Source organism: Ptychodera flava, chromosome 4 (genome assembly GCF_041260155.1).
Source record: "Ptychodera flava strain L36383 chromosome 4, AS_Pfla_20210202, whole genome shotgun sequence".
Taxonomy (NCBI): Eukaryota; Metazoa; Hemichordata; class Enteropneusta; family Ptychoderidae; genus Ptychodera; species Ptychodera flava.
The window spans coordinates 25649919-25663812 of record NC_091931.1 but is presented as its reverse complement, the minus strand read 5'-3'; the positions used below and the strand labels follow the sequence as shown (position 1 = coordinate 25663812).

Genomic DNA, 13894 nt, shown 5'->3' with positions numbered 1-13894 from the left:
GAGAATAAACGTTCTATGTTGCCTTCATGTTTGAAAACGACGACAAATGTTCAACAGGCTTTTATATAATAATTGGTTTATTTACCAGATTTGAAAACGACGACAAATGTTCAACTGGCTTTTATATAATAATTGGTTTATTTACCAGTTGCATAACACCAAAAATGGAGAGGGAGAAAAAAGTAGAGGGTAAATGGGGAGTCGGGAAATAGCTTACAGCTAGTCTAGCCAAAACCCGTCATGGATAGCTTGTCTGAAAAACAAAGTTAGTAAGGAGGGCTCATAATAACAAAGAAGAAAAGCGCTGAATTAGTTACAATGTCGTAGAAAATCACTAAGTAACTACATGGCAAAAGTGAAACCTGTTACTCATTGATCAAATGTTGTTTGAAAATTTATTTGAAGTTACGTAAAGAGATTGTGGACTTAATGTGAACAGAAATGTCGTTCCAAACTCTTGCTCCAGAAAAGAAACAGCAAACTGGTCTGAATTTGTCATTGCATGGTATGGACGTAGGTTTGAAGTTGGCAATTTCTAGTATTATAGTCATGACAACTGACACTGAAGTAATCTGATAATGTATGCTGTGAATGCTAGTGAATCAAGCTGTAAACGAAGGAACCTAGGAGGAATTTATGGAGCTTAAAAACATCTAAAATTTTAAGTTGACTGCAACAAGGAGCTAAGTGGTCTGTGGTTGCGCGTCACGGATGTAAACAGAACAGAACCGAAACATTGAGTTTCTTATAGCATTTAATTCAAAGTTGAGAGATTTTTAAAGTGTTTTCTTTGGTTGAAACTTTCCCTTATTACATTGTATGTTTTCTCGTAAATGCCTAACACAACCAATATTCACTCCTTTTCCAGTTTTTTTGACAAGTCAACGAAAAAGTCCCATCAGGCCAGAGTGGTGTTCCAGGTGTGTGTCAACCCAACCAGTTACAAAGTCGGGCCACAGACCATCGGAGTCGAGTCTGAAATTGATCCCAAGTTCAGTAATCAAGAAATTGAATGGTTCACCAAGGAACGTGGAGTAGTGATTCCATACGGGTTACTCGTCAAATTAGAATGACACGGCAGAGTGGAAAAAGCCACTGGTAGAATAATGAATATGAAAAATTATGCCGTCTCCACACAGATTATCTTACACCAGTACACGCAGCACGGGCGCGTTAGTTTTCACATAGTGTATCTGCAAACCGAGCTCACAGTAGTATTATATATTATAGTCCAAACATTGGACTATGTGCGCGAGGGTAGGTGACCATTTGCCCGACGTAAGGACGGCAAATGGTCTCCTGCCTCGAGGGTACATAGTCCCTTGTTTGGGCTGTAATGTTTTTATTACATGCCTTTCTTACACAGTTTTCATTCAAAATATTTACGTTTATGATGAATGATAATCAAATGCTTTATTTCCATTTTAGCATTTTAGCCAAAAAACGTTAAAAATGGAACGATTTTCATCATCGAATGGCGCATTGATATATTTAAATACTGTTATGCGGTTTTTCAATTTTTTATGCAAAATTTTCACAAAACCAGATTTTCTGTGCAAAACATGAAATTTCAAGACTTAAACAACCAAAAGTTGTCAAGTTGAAAATAGTTCCGCTTCATATTCAGTCAAGTGATGACTATGCGGCCCGCGACGTCATCGACGAGTTGCCATTGAATCCTATGGAGCTCGCGATGTTCGATATACGAGACATGTAATAAAAGAAATAGAGTTTGATTTGTCTAAAATCAGTACATTTTCTTTTTAAGGTAATGATTTATAATTTTCTCTATTTCAAAAAATTACTCGAAAGTTGAAGGAAACACTTCAAGTTTAGGATTCTTCTTGGTCATATATCTTTATTTTGAACTTTGAATTTGATACATTATTCTCATTCTATGGCAAACAAGTGACAAATTGTATTACCACAGGACCTTCCTTGCGTTTGAAAGCATTAAAATTGCGAAACAATCTTATTAGGGCAATAACATATCAAATTGAAAATTATACCGTACCAGGGTAATGTTCGATAAGTGTTAGTCCTTAATCAGCACGTGATTATCGTAGTTGTCAAAAAAAACAGCATTGTTATGCATATTGAACGCATTGAGATTAGGATGCTTATACTCTGATTTTTTATGTATTGGTGTTGATGACAAACTTGTGTACCGTTTGAAATCTTAAAGACATTTTGCAAGACGGTAAAACTATTAAACATGTGATAACTTGTGTCAGTTCACAATCATTTCGAAGTGTCAGTATGCGAAGAAATGAACTGTGAATAAACATGCGAATAAAAACCGAGTGATTTCTTAAGGTTTGCAGTCTGTCGGTTTTCAGCAAATTTCTACAACGGTTTACCATGAAATACTTTGTAAATTTGTTTAAGATCTCCATTTCCCTTTTATCGAACAATATTTTGTTATTTAAGACTTTGTATACGTTTTTACTTTAGTGTCCATTTTCTTTTGTTCTAGTTCCATCCTTGCTGTAATTTTATTCTGTTTTAAGATTCCCTGAGTAGAATCGAAACGTCGAAGTCTCAGAAACACACTTTAGTTTGGAACAGAGTCTTGTTTTTCATCCGCTCAATACTACTCTAAGGACCCGGTTCATTGCCACCAGATAGCTAGCACTGTAGTTGGACTGACACAAGTTCCCAGAACAAACTCATACAGTACATTTGGCTATGATGAACGCCATTAACTTCGAGCTGTATTGAAAGCAACTTTCTGTGCCTCAAGTGTTATCCTGTCCGAATTTCATTACACTGGGAGCAAATTTTATCGAATCATAGTGCGTACCATCGATGACTGGACTTAAATTTGAAAGAAAGGGATTCTAGACTTTACCCTGTGAGATTTTAAATGTATCCAGTGCAACTGCACTGTAGAAATTGAAGATTGGATTTTATTTACACGTTCACTTAGGTCAGGAAGAATAAATAAATTGTTCCAAGGAACCGTCGCTTCTACGTAAGCCAATTTGTACACAGTTTTGGAAATGGCGATAAATAAAGTACTTCCGTTTTGCAATTATCTTAGTGCTATCGGCTGTTTTGCATATGTTTGCTTTTTTCATTACCTTTGGAAACATGCATATGGCAAATTGCCTCTATTTTTCACGTTATGATGTTTCTCGCAAGAATTTTAATATACTTTTATCATGTAACAGCGATAAACCATCCCTACAACGGGTATACCACTCGGTTTTGACCAGTTCACTCAATGGTATAGGCACTTGCTATTCCTCGAGCACATATGTCGTGAACCGGTCATAATGTCATGATATACCGTCATTCAGTGTGGTTTATTGCTGGAACATGATGGGGCTGTAGAACCGTCATTACGGTCTATACAGGCTGCAATGTTCATCTAGATTGTTAACTGCTGTAACAGTCGATACATTTGAAGTAAATTAAGTAATTAGGCCTATATTGACTACCTGTAGCTTATGATTAGCTTTCTGGTATCGCGTTTATGAAAATTAAGAATCCGCTTCTTACTTAAACAGTAAATGATTATTAAGCGGTTCCTATGAGCAGTATAAGTAATTTTTTTGAAGAAAACAAATATTACTATCCACAAATTTTCATCATCGACATGGTCAAATGGAGATTGAACTATTCTCTTTAGTAACTTTTGATAATATATTTCACTAGTTTGCTTTTAATGTCACCTACAGTTACCTACATAGTACTCAGCTTGTCAACTCAGCCTGTACATTTGTTAACTGCATTTTTATTGTTGAAAATTGAATTCCGGTACGGACTAGAATTTAAATGTAAACAATAACAATGTATTTTACACATATAGACAATATTTTAGAAAGATTTTAGAAGTGAAAATAGAACTTTCAATTTCAATAAAGAAGAATTGTGAAATTCTTCAAAGATTACATCTTTTTGCTCGCTAAGATAAAATTAGATGAATATCAGTCACCGAAAAGAAAGTTTTAATTCTGCGTTTAAATGAATCTGTACGAAGGAATCAAATTTCGTTGGTGTGTTTAATAAACTACGTCCTGAAAATGAAAAGGAGATGATTTTTTAAAATACCTTTAAATGCCCAAATCACAATAGCAGGTAATGACCTTAGCACGCGATACACTAAAAGGAAATCTAAAACAAAGAATTGCCGTAATCCTGACTGCTATTTGAAATTGTGGTCGTAACATCACACAGTTCCTGAAATATGATTTCGAGGACGGTTGAATCAGAAACAGCAAGACCTTCACTGGCAAAAGAAACTGTCCTAAAATACCCTTGTGCACGATCTATTTAGCAAGCATATAAGTCATGCAATTAGTAATGTCATACAACAATTCATATACCCAACGTTCGTCTATTGGATGGAAATATATGACACAGGCATAAAAAGCTTTCTCTGCGATTATGAATATATGTTACTCTAGAAATACGCCAGCCACAGTATGACAGCGAAGAATGGCATTTTAAACTTTCGTTTTCGTATCTCGGTTATATCGTAGGCATTGCATATTAAATAAAAAGCAAGACAAACAAAAGCTACGCCCTCGCTGGTTCTCAGTAACTAGGTATAGGGGTCACCATGGTTTAATCGACATGTTTATCAGTAAGTTAATATATACTTCAGGTGAAGAGTGTCCGGAAGAGTACACAGCCAACTTTAACTTTTAATTATATATCTCCAACAACGAATAACAATGAGTTGCATTCATACTTGACGCCGCTCACATCACGACTGAGATTTAAATTGACGAATTGCTACGGAATGTTACAATTGACGGCATAATGGATGATTAGCAGACTTGTAAGTGGATAAGTCACACAATGGTAGCCGTTGCCGCCGTTTACCTGATGTCAAAGGTTGCTGACGTCAGACCAAAAGTATTCAGAATTGTTATTGCCGCAGTGAGCTGAAACGACTTTTTTTGCACAAACACTCTGTATAATACTTCAACTAGGCGGAAACAATGTTTATTTCAGCTACCAACTTGCAACTTTCATGATTTTAAACATGCCGACCCAACGCAACAAATTTCTGAGACGCCTTCATCAGTAGAGATAAGTTTTTTTCAAATTTTGTGCCTTTCTTTCTATTATACCCCCCCCCCCACTCGAAAATAGAATAATAACCTGGTTAAGTACCCGTTTGGCTTTTTCAGAAAGCTGACATATTATCGTGTTATCGTGGGTTATGGTCAAAGGCAACGCGGTCGTGGTCAGGTGGATTGAAATATATGAAAGGTCACCAGAAAGTTCACGATTATGTAACTTCTTCTCTGAAAAAGCCACATTATAGTAAAGGATATTAAGCCTCTTTGGACTTTCGTTTCTTCTTCGCGATTATAGCTGCTCCCTTTTACATAAAATGAAAAACGAACGAGAGCCACCTCCCACAATTTTATAAGGATTAGGTTAGGCTAGGGTCACCATGGTTCAGTTAGTCAATTTTGTACCTTGCTATAATTCTCACACCGGACGAGTCTATCTGTCTGCAGTAGAGGTCACATTTCCTCGAGGCCTCAGAATGACATACTAGTGCTCAGTATTAACTACTTTTGTTAGGACAAATATAGCTTTTTCTACTCCTTTCTTCATCGGAGAGCAACTTTTTAAGACATATTGAAGCCAAAGGGTATACAAGTCAGATTGGGAAAAGAGCAGCAGGAATTCACCAGTGGGAATATGTTTGCTTGTAAATGAGCACATGCCAAGCTATCCTTGAAAACAATATTTAACCTGGACTGTGATCATAAAATCTTTGAATGACCGTAAAGAACCGTGACCCCTTGATATTGTCTCCCTTGAAATATTACGCCATGCAGCGGCACAGCGCCCTCCTTAGTTCCACGCATTTGCGGTCATGAGGTTAAGACAATATCCTTTCAGGGCTACGAAAGGTATGGGGCCATCACCATATTTGTTGCCGTTGTGGAATTATGGTAAGTCTAAGCTTGCGTATTTTCATTTCTTTCAGTGAGAAACAGATTTAAGGACTACACAAGTTTATGCAAGATATTGCAAGTTTATCAAAGAGGTCACTCTAGAAAACTAATCATTAAAATGTGAACTTGTCTTAATTGTTTGAAAAAAATGTGTGTTCGCTGCTGTAAACTTACATCGACTTGGATAGCTATGAATCTTGAAACATATATGCTAGCACGAGGTAGCAGGAAGAGGGGAAAAAGAAGTTGTACATTTCTTGTGGCTTTTGTGACCGAATAGTAATACAGCGAAGACAAAATATGCCTTGACAGTCAGTCCTTTGATCAATGAACTTTGTGAAATAAATCCGCACTGACCATAGAAGCATTAGTATTCAAGGTCAATGAAATATCAATGTCCATGGGTCAAAGACCGAACTGAATGTTTAATATTTTAATATAGTAAAATCCCAACATCCGTTTTAGCATAATGGGGATTGTGACTCAAGTACAAAGAGCAGGTAATCAGACAACCGATAAAATTTATGTTTACCTACAGATAGATTAACGCAAAGTTCGAAGCTAAGTTGTAAAGTTATGGTAAACGGTCGAAGATTTTCAGGGAATATGCACATAAACAGCATTGGAAAGACTTGCTGGATTTCGCCCATGGAAAATTCATTTGCCCATGGATAAGCACAACCTTAATTGTCCTTGAAAGTAATATTTCATAACTTTAGATGAACTGCGATAACGGAGGGACTTTAGGGGATTATAAAGTGTCATATAGAGTTATTTTAAAAATAAATTGGAATCGGAAAAGTATGTAAATGTTAGTTCTACTGATATAGGAAAATTCATGTCTTCATTGCCATCCTTGCGAATAAAACATTTTCTATCCTTCATCACTACCTATGTGAAGCGACTATAATTCATGCCTATTCACCAAGTTTAATAGAAATGCAAGGAACACAAACTCAGCCTCAGAACCTTAATAATTAAATGAAGGTACAGTATTTATTGCTTTATTTTTTCAAACAAACAGATCAAGGCTACGCCCTTGTGGTTAGTTGTTTACAGCTACCGATCTGATAGACTTGCAACATCTTGTATGTACTCGTTCGTACTTCTCGATTCCAGTTTTGGAAATGTATTTAAACTAATTACTCTACATAGTCAAATTTAATAGTCGAATACTCATTACTTATCACCATAGTTCATACCTACCATTCAGACTTAAAGATCCTCACAGTGATAAAGAAGTCGTGACAGGTACAACTAGTAATTGGCATTTCATTACACAGGTCAGATACCGTAAATAGGAAGGGGCCTTTGATGTTGTCACACTTGAAATACTGTGACTTAGAGAAATGCAGTGGTGGCACAGCGCCCTCCTTAGCTTTCTTCAATTCTGTCACGAGAGTACTTATCTTACAGGCTTTAGAAGGAATGAATCCATCACCATATTTGCCTACGTTGTCCAATTTATGGTAAGTGTAATATTGCGTCCAGCATTGCGTCCGAGGAAGCAGGGAAAATTGGACGAGTTACATATTTCCGAGTGCATCAACACCCTTATTCATTGATTGTGATCCATGTTTCAACTCCGCTCAATGTAAATGCACTGCCTTCCTTATATATGAGCGACTCGTGGGTTATTGTTACTATAGAAACCAATATAATCGATCGAACATGTTATATGGAAGAACGTAGATGATTACAAAGGGAGCTAGGAGTGGCTATACCACGCTATGTGATAGAGGGACCGTGACTCTACCTATATTTTGGAACAACAGTGCTGCAGTAGTTTGGAGAGACAGCATTGGGATCAGCTATCGGTATTTTTCTCCGCTATATTGTTTCTATGCGAGTTAGAGGGAAGTGATTGTAGTTTTAATGATGAAAGTTTTTAAATACGTCTGTGCACTCGCTTTCAATATGACCATTTAAATTTTCTTTTGTGTTGCTCCGAAGGGTTCTTCGATGAGTTATAAATGATACACGCGGAACTGGCCTTTACATCACAGTATTGGCTGCCATCCAACTACGAAGCATAGGTCGAATTGTTGCTTTGATACAGGATTACAGCGCAACAACAGTATTTAATGAGATTATCCACATCGAGGGTGGCGATGATCCGTCGTCCTACCTGTCCTTGACCTAACGATTCAGTCTGTATACGTCTTCGCCAACCGAGACCCGTACACGACTGAATCTATATCTGTCGAACAGACATTATAATATGCTTAGCTGGAATCGGAAAATCTAATTGGCCGGAGCCGGGGTTTATATTCTCAACAAGAAGACCAGCACGCTGCGTAACATTTTTGAGTTGCCTCAAATTCGAACTTCCAGCAAGAGAGCTCAACACGCTACAATGTCGAACAAGTCTACGGCTTGAGATTGATTTTGTTGTTAAATTTAGTCTGGTGCGCTCGATAAACCAACAAAATTTAATGAAGAGTTTGACTGCCAATCATCAAATCGTATTTCCAGGGAACTTATTTCATCATTCTTTTCATTTGTAAGAACTAGGATCGCAATGATAAGACCTTTGTTCGTAAAATAAAACATACCATGTTGTCCAATCATGAATTCCTAAAATTGTTTGAACATGTAGACTTACTGAGACTGGACAAGTGTAAATTTCAAAACCTACCTGTAGTTTCAAGCTCACTTGTTCAACAGGAATAAAGAAGAAACCACCCATGGCATTGCAAAGTGTGGTGCTTCGTTTATGTCTCAGTGCATGACGTGTGTGGAGTGGCCGTGCTGTGTTGTGTAACTGAGAACATGTCGCTGATTAAAATGTAAACAAGACCACATCAATCCCTGCTATGTTAATGTTGTAAAAATCATTGATACACGTCGATTACGACACCTCGGCTATTTAGTTTTGCAGCTTGAACGATTTTGAGTGTAAACCGGGAATAAACACGGAAGTGGGCCACAAAAGAAAAAAACAAAAACAAAAAACAGGAAAGTGGGAGAGGATTTATTTTTCAATTTTACTTTTTTGTTTACGATTTGCTATACTGCCATTGTGTACAACTTTCTACGTATTGGTTGTCAGGATAACCCGTCATCCAGAATAGAGACGCAAACTGAAAGTAAAGACCAACAGTACATGGATTCTAAAGTTTAGTCTGATTGTGGTGACTCTGAGGGTTGTAGTTGCATTCATTTCACCTGCTGCAGCACAGGTTTACCACAATACCCACTCAGCACCCACTTTTCTTCACAAGCTTCTCATACTATTGCGTCAACAAGTTAAGTTTAGATTAAGTAGGAATATGTTTTGTAGAACCTAATGTGCAATGTTCCATGTATTGCGATAAAATACGTGCGGGTCTTAAGCTTAGAAAAAGCATGGAATTCTTGAAGAATGTATGTAAGTCCTGCCAACTCCGAAAATAATATATCAAATAGTGTAACACAAAAGATCAAATCTTCCCTCTGCCCTACCCTCCACATTAAAGTGGTTCATGGTTCAAAGTGAGTGTATTTCTGTTCTCGCATACTAATAAGTAAGTATGGCATGGGTATGGAAATACCGGGGGCTACAAAGCGGTATGATTAAAAGAGAAGCAATTCATATAGATTGTCATGTACATCAAACAGAGATATAGAAATTCGAACCATAATTGAGTAATGGTGGATATTTCATAGGTAAGTCAGAAACTCATGTAGCAATGTCATCTTAACTCTGTCAAACTTAAAATACCTTGGGCATTAGATATACCCACCGTTATACGTATAGCATCTGAAGTATATGCAAGGCATTGTGATCATACTGTACAGTTCATACGCCTGTAATGATGAGGTCGTTGTCCCTTGATGATCGGTCAAATAGAAGACCGTATTTGGGAGAAAACGTCATGGAAATTTTTTCCTAGAATTAGTGTGCAAGTATTTTATTGATAGTAATTTAACTTTTCTCCACCCAGGTTTGTCCCTAATGGAGACACTCGTTCTTCTACACATTTTATGACGCCGATTTATCTTGCAAAGTCAGTGGAAGGCGTGTACAATAAACATATTATACAAGTTTTCTGGTAAATGCATATCGAAATAGCAGAGTGATTGTTTGTACGTGTCACTCTAACAAGTGACAATAGGTGAGATCCGAAGAGTAGTACATTGAGAGCATATTTGATCGAATAATAGGAGACTAGTGGCCTCTGACGAAAGAGGCTGTGGGACTTTGTGAGTTTGGATGTAATCCTCAGTTATTTGTAGCTGTTTGATAACAATCATTCCCATCCTTTATAAAAAAAACGGTACGTCAAAAGTCGCATTACACATAGTCACAGGACAAACACAGTACAGAACATCACGAGTACCCGTATATAACACACTCGAAGTCGTGAATGAAAGAAAGATATGTAAACCTCTGACCAATAAATAATGTGGAAGCACAGATTTACTAGCGCACGGACTTATTTATAAGAGCAGTCTGCTCAAATATTACACACAAATTTCAACGTCTGTTTGGAAGACCGCATTTATATATATGGCAGAAATGTACACGTCGAATTGTCAGTCTTCCCTCGATGGATATAGTATGGAATAATTGGAGACAGCATGCACGTTCAGCCAACTCCGAAACAGTGCATCAAATATGTCAGTCTTCACTAGATAGAGATAGTATGGAATAATTGGAGACAGCATGCACGTTCAGCCAACTCCGAAACAGTGCATCAAATATGTCAGTCTTCACTATAGTATGAAATAATTGGCGACAGTATGCACGCTCAGTCAACTCCGATACAGTACATCAAATATTGGAGCACAAAAAATGCAACTCTTCGCCTTGCCACCTCCTACTAAATCCAGTGGTCTATTGTTCAATGTAGCTATATTTCTTGTCCCAGCAAAAGATTAAGTAAAGTTGGCATTATTATTGACAGGTTATCTAACAAATTTAAGGTTGATTATTTATTAATAATTGAGGTTGATTATTAAAATGTCAGGAGCAAATAAGCGGTATTATAGAAAACACAAAAAATTAAGTTATTTATCACAAACGTGAAACGTATGTACAGAATGAATACATAATAGAACAATATTGATTTATGAATGAGTACAGGAGAATATGTCGTGAAGTCAGAGACGGCAAGCAGCTTGTCATCTCGTTGTTTTTTAATTTTGAAACGCTTTGAGAATTGGATTAATGCCAAAGTGCCCTCTTTAGACCAATGTACTCTATCACCTGAAGAGTAAACACAACATTCACACCGTATAGCTCATCCTCGGTACAAATCTACCAGTGTATTTGCTGATCTTGTACGAAGGTAAGTGTAATCGTCCTTTCCACATTTTATGTCGGTAAGCACAATTATCTAGATTATACTAGTACGTTGTGATATATTATGATTACTGTATCCCGGATTTCCTTGCAATTTCAAAAAGTTGTGAATCCTTTTTATTTGTTAAAAAAACTCGAGAAACTGCTGTAATTTAGAAATTCTGTTGTGATAGCTCTGCAGGCATTTCACATATTTAAGTTAGGGAAAGGTGCTGAAAAAGGAGGATCCATTGCTTTTCTACTTGCTTGAGTGTTTCGTCTGAATATGATGTTCCGTTTTATGAATCAAGCTAACCTAGGAATGAAAAATACCCCTCAATAATCAGTTTTTAACATGGAATTTCAAACACCAAATATTTGCTGTGAGCAAAGGAACGTTAGTATGCAGATATAACATCTACAGGGTCAAAGTTCACTATTATGTTCAATAATGTTAGACTACTCAGACACCGTAAACAATTTAGATCGAATGAGAAGTCACCTTTGTCAAATATTTTTTATCAAATTTTCTATGGGCAAACAACAAGAGCGAACTGTCCGACTAGAAGCATTTTGATGCTCTGTCATGCATGCTGTCTATATATTTGTTTAATGTTTGTTTATAAACGGTACTTCAACATTGATACATGCCGGTGTTGTAATGTGTTTGTGAGATTTAAGATGGGGCACCGGGATCTCCGTCCTACGTCCATAGTGATATTAGCATAATTTTGCATAATTACGTTTCCGTCGGGAACTAAAACATCACGTAATTCGCGAGAAAGGCGTTCTAATGTATGCATGCCTACTGTAAACATTCCAAACGGGACCGCGACAGTGTACGATAACATTAGTTTTCATGTTCTCCAACGCAGTTTACGTTCAGTCTGCTTGGTTGCTTGGCTCTATTTGATTTATACAAATCTTAGGCTGCGTTCACAAACACCTCTGGAGGGTGGGGATTTAAAAACAGCTCTGAGATTTTTTCAAATACCCCTTAACAAACTCGTAATGTGTTCAAGTCCCCCTTTCTGACTTGCTAGAATTTTGAAGTCCCCCTCCCCCCAACAAAGGAAGGCAAAATGTGGTCGATAGAGTGCTTCGTCTAAAAATATCAAATCATAATATACGGGAGTCTATTGGACAAACTATTAACATTTTCCCCATAAAACAAGCTATCTCTACATTTATACGTGTGTGATAATCCATGTAAATGTTCTTTGCTTGAAATGGCAGATAGTGCATGTGTGTACAACAAATTTGATTTTTAGATTTCATTGATAATGTTGATTCACTTTACATGGTAGTCTACTCAAGTAAGTTTGTACCCATCAAGCCAAAAAGTAAGAAAATGATCAATTATCTTTAAAAACCACCAGATTTGATTGATATTTGGCCTAATTATTGAAATTGATATATTCTTTTAAAAATGTCTGCCTAAATCTTGATGAGTTGAGAGTCATGTGACCAAATCTGATATTTTCCCGCCAAAATTTACGTCTTTATTAATTTTAATATTCCAACCGTAACCCGTTAATTTTTTTTGATTTTCTCTGCACTTTTGGAAACAACAACTATCATATTCATGACATGCGTGATATGTTGTTGCTAAAATGCTAGCCAAGCACGATAGTGAACAGGTGCTTGCATCGTTGTTTAGATAGTCGATCGAAGGCCCAGGATCGATGTGTGAGGCCGAAGGTCGAACATTTTCAGCACCGACGCTCAGTCTTCGGCCTCACACTTTGATCCCGGGGATTCGATCGACTATCCAAGCAACGCTGCAAGTACATGTAGTCTTGGCTCGCAACTCCATTAGATCCCTATAGTTCACCGTCACCATTAAAGCAATTGAACGCATGTCTGTCAACTGAAAAACTTTGCAAATAATCAAAAGATCTCCTTGCGGAGTACAGTGTTAGCTATTTCGAATATATAATGAGTGATAGTAGACACACCCACTTTTGGCCCTCAGTCTCAGGACGAAAGGAATGGTAGTATTGAACGTGTAGTACATTTTATGTTACACAACTTCATAACATTCAAAAAGTATGCAGTAATTGATGTCATATTGTATTATTTCATGCGTCCAGTAGTGTCTAATAAATGTCAATACATGTCGAGTCATCAGCACTCAATTTCAATGCTTGATGACTAAGTTTTTAATTTTGTCATACTCGAAGTCATTCCTTCCATTCAGGGGTCACATTAGTAGGTCAAGTTGTTCTGTTGAGTTAATGCTAAAATTTTCTAGTCTGTGTACTGGATATCCAACATTCTGTGAAGCGTAGTACTATAAATGAATCTGTTGTCAAACACGTGAGCACATTCACTTCACATCTTGTGATTGATTTATGACTATGTTAATTAAGGCACTGATTATTGGTGTCCATTGCCGTATTTGTCGGTTAGAAAGTTCCCTTGCTCGACCAAGTTATCCGATATTTCAGTCACAGTTCTTCTCACAAGAAACACATCATTTAAGTCTTCTTTTATAAACAATTACCGAAATGCGTTTCACTACAACATGTTAAAAATAAATTATGAAGTTTCATCTCCTGAAGAAAATCATGTATCGGCAGAAACACCATAAGCATTGAGTACATAGAAGATTTTCTAATAGTTTTGTAATCCACAGACAAGTTCTCCCACTTTGCTATCGCTGACTTTCACACAATATACAAAGCTTGAGGTGTATTTG

General features: G+C 37.0%; 2 protein-coding genes across 2 annotated transcripts in view; both read left to right on the top strand.

Moving 5' to 3' along the window:
- The window catches only part of LOC139131287 (uncharacterized), a 48807-nt gene extending 44786 nt beyond the window's left edge, over window positions 1–4021 (top strand). Inside the window, exon 12 of the mRNA XM_070697278.1 lies at window positions 869–4021. The gene's annotated coding sequence lies outside the window, so the exon portion shown is untranslated. The remainder of the gene's footprint in view (window positions 1–868) is intronic.
- Window positions 1–13894, top strand: part of LOC139132188 (uncharacterized) — a 212236-nt gene that overhangs the window by 97914 nt on the left and 100428 nt on the right. The gene's annotated exons all lie outside the window — the stretch shown is intronic.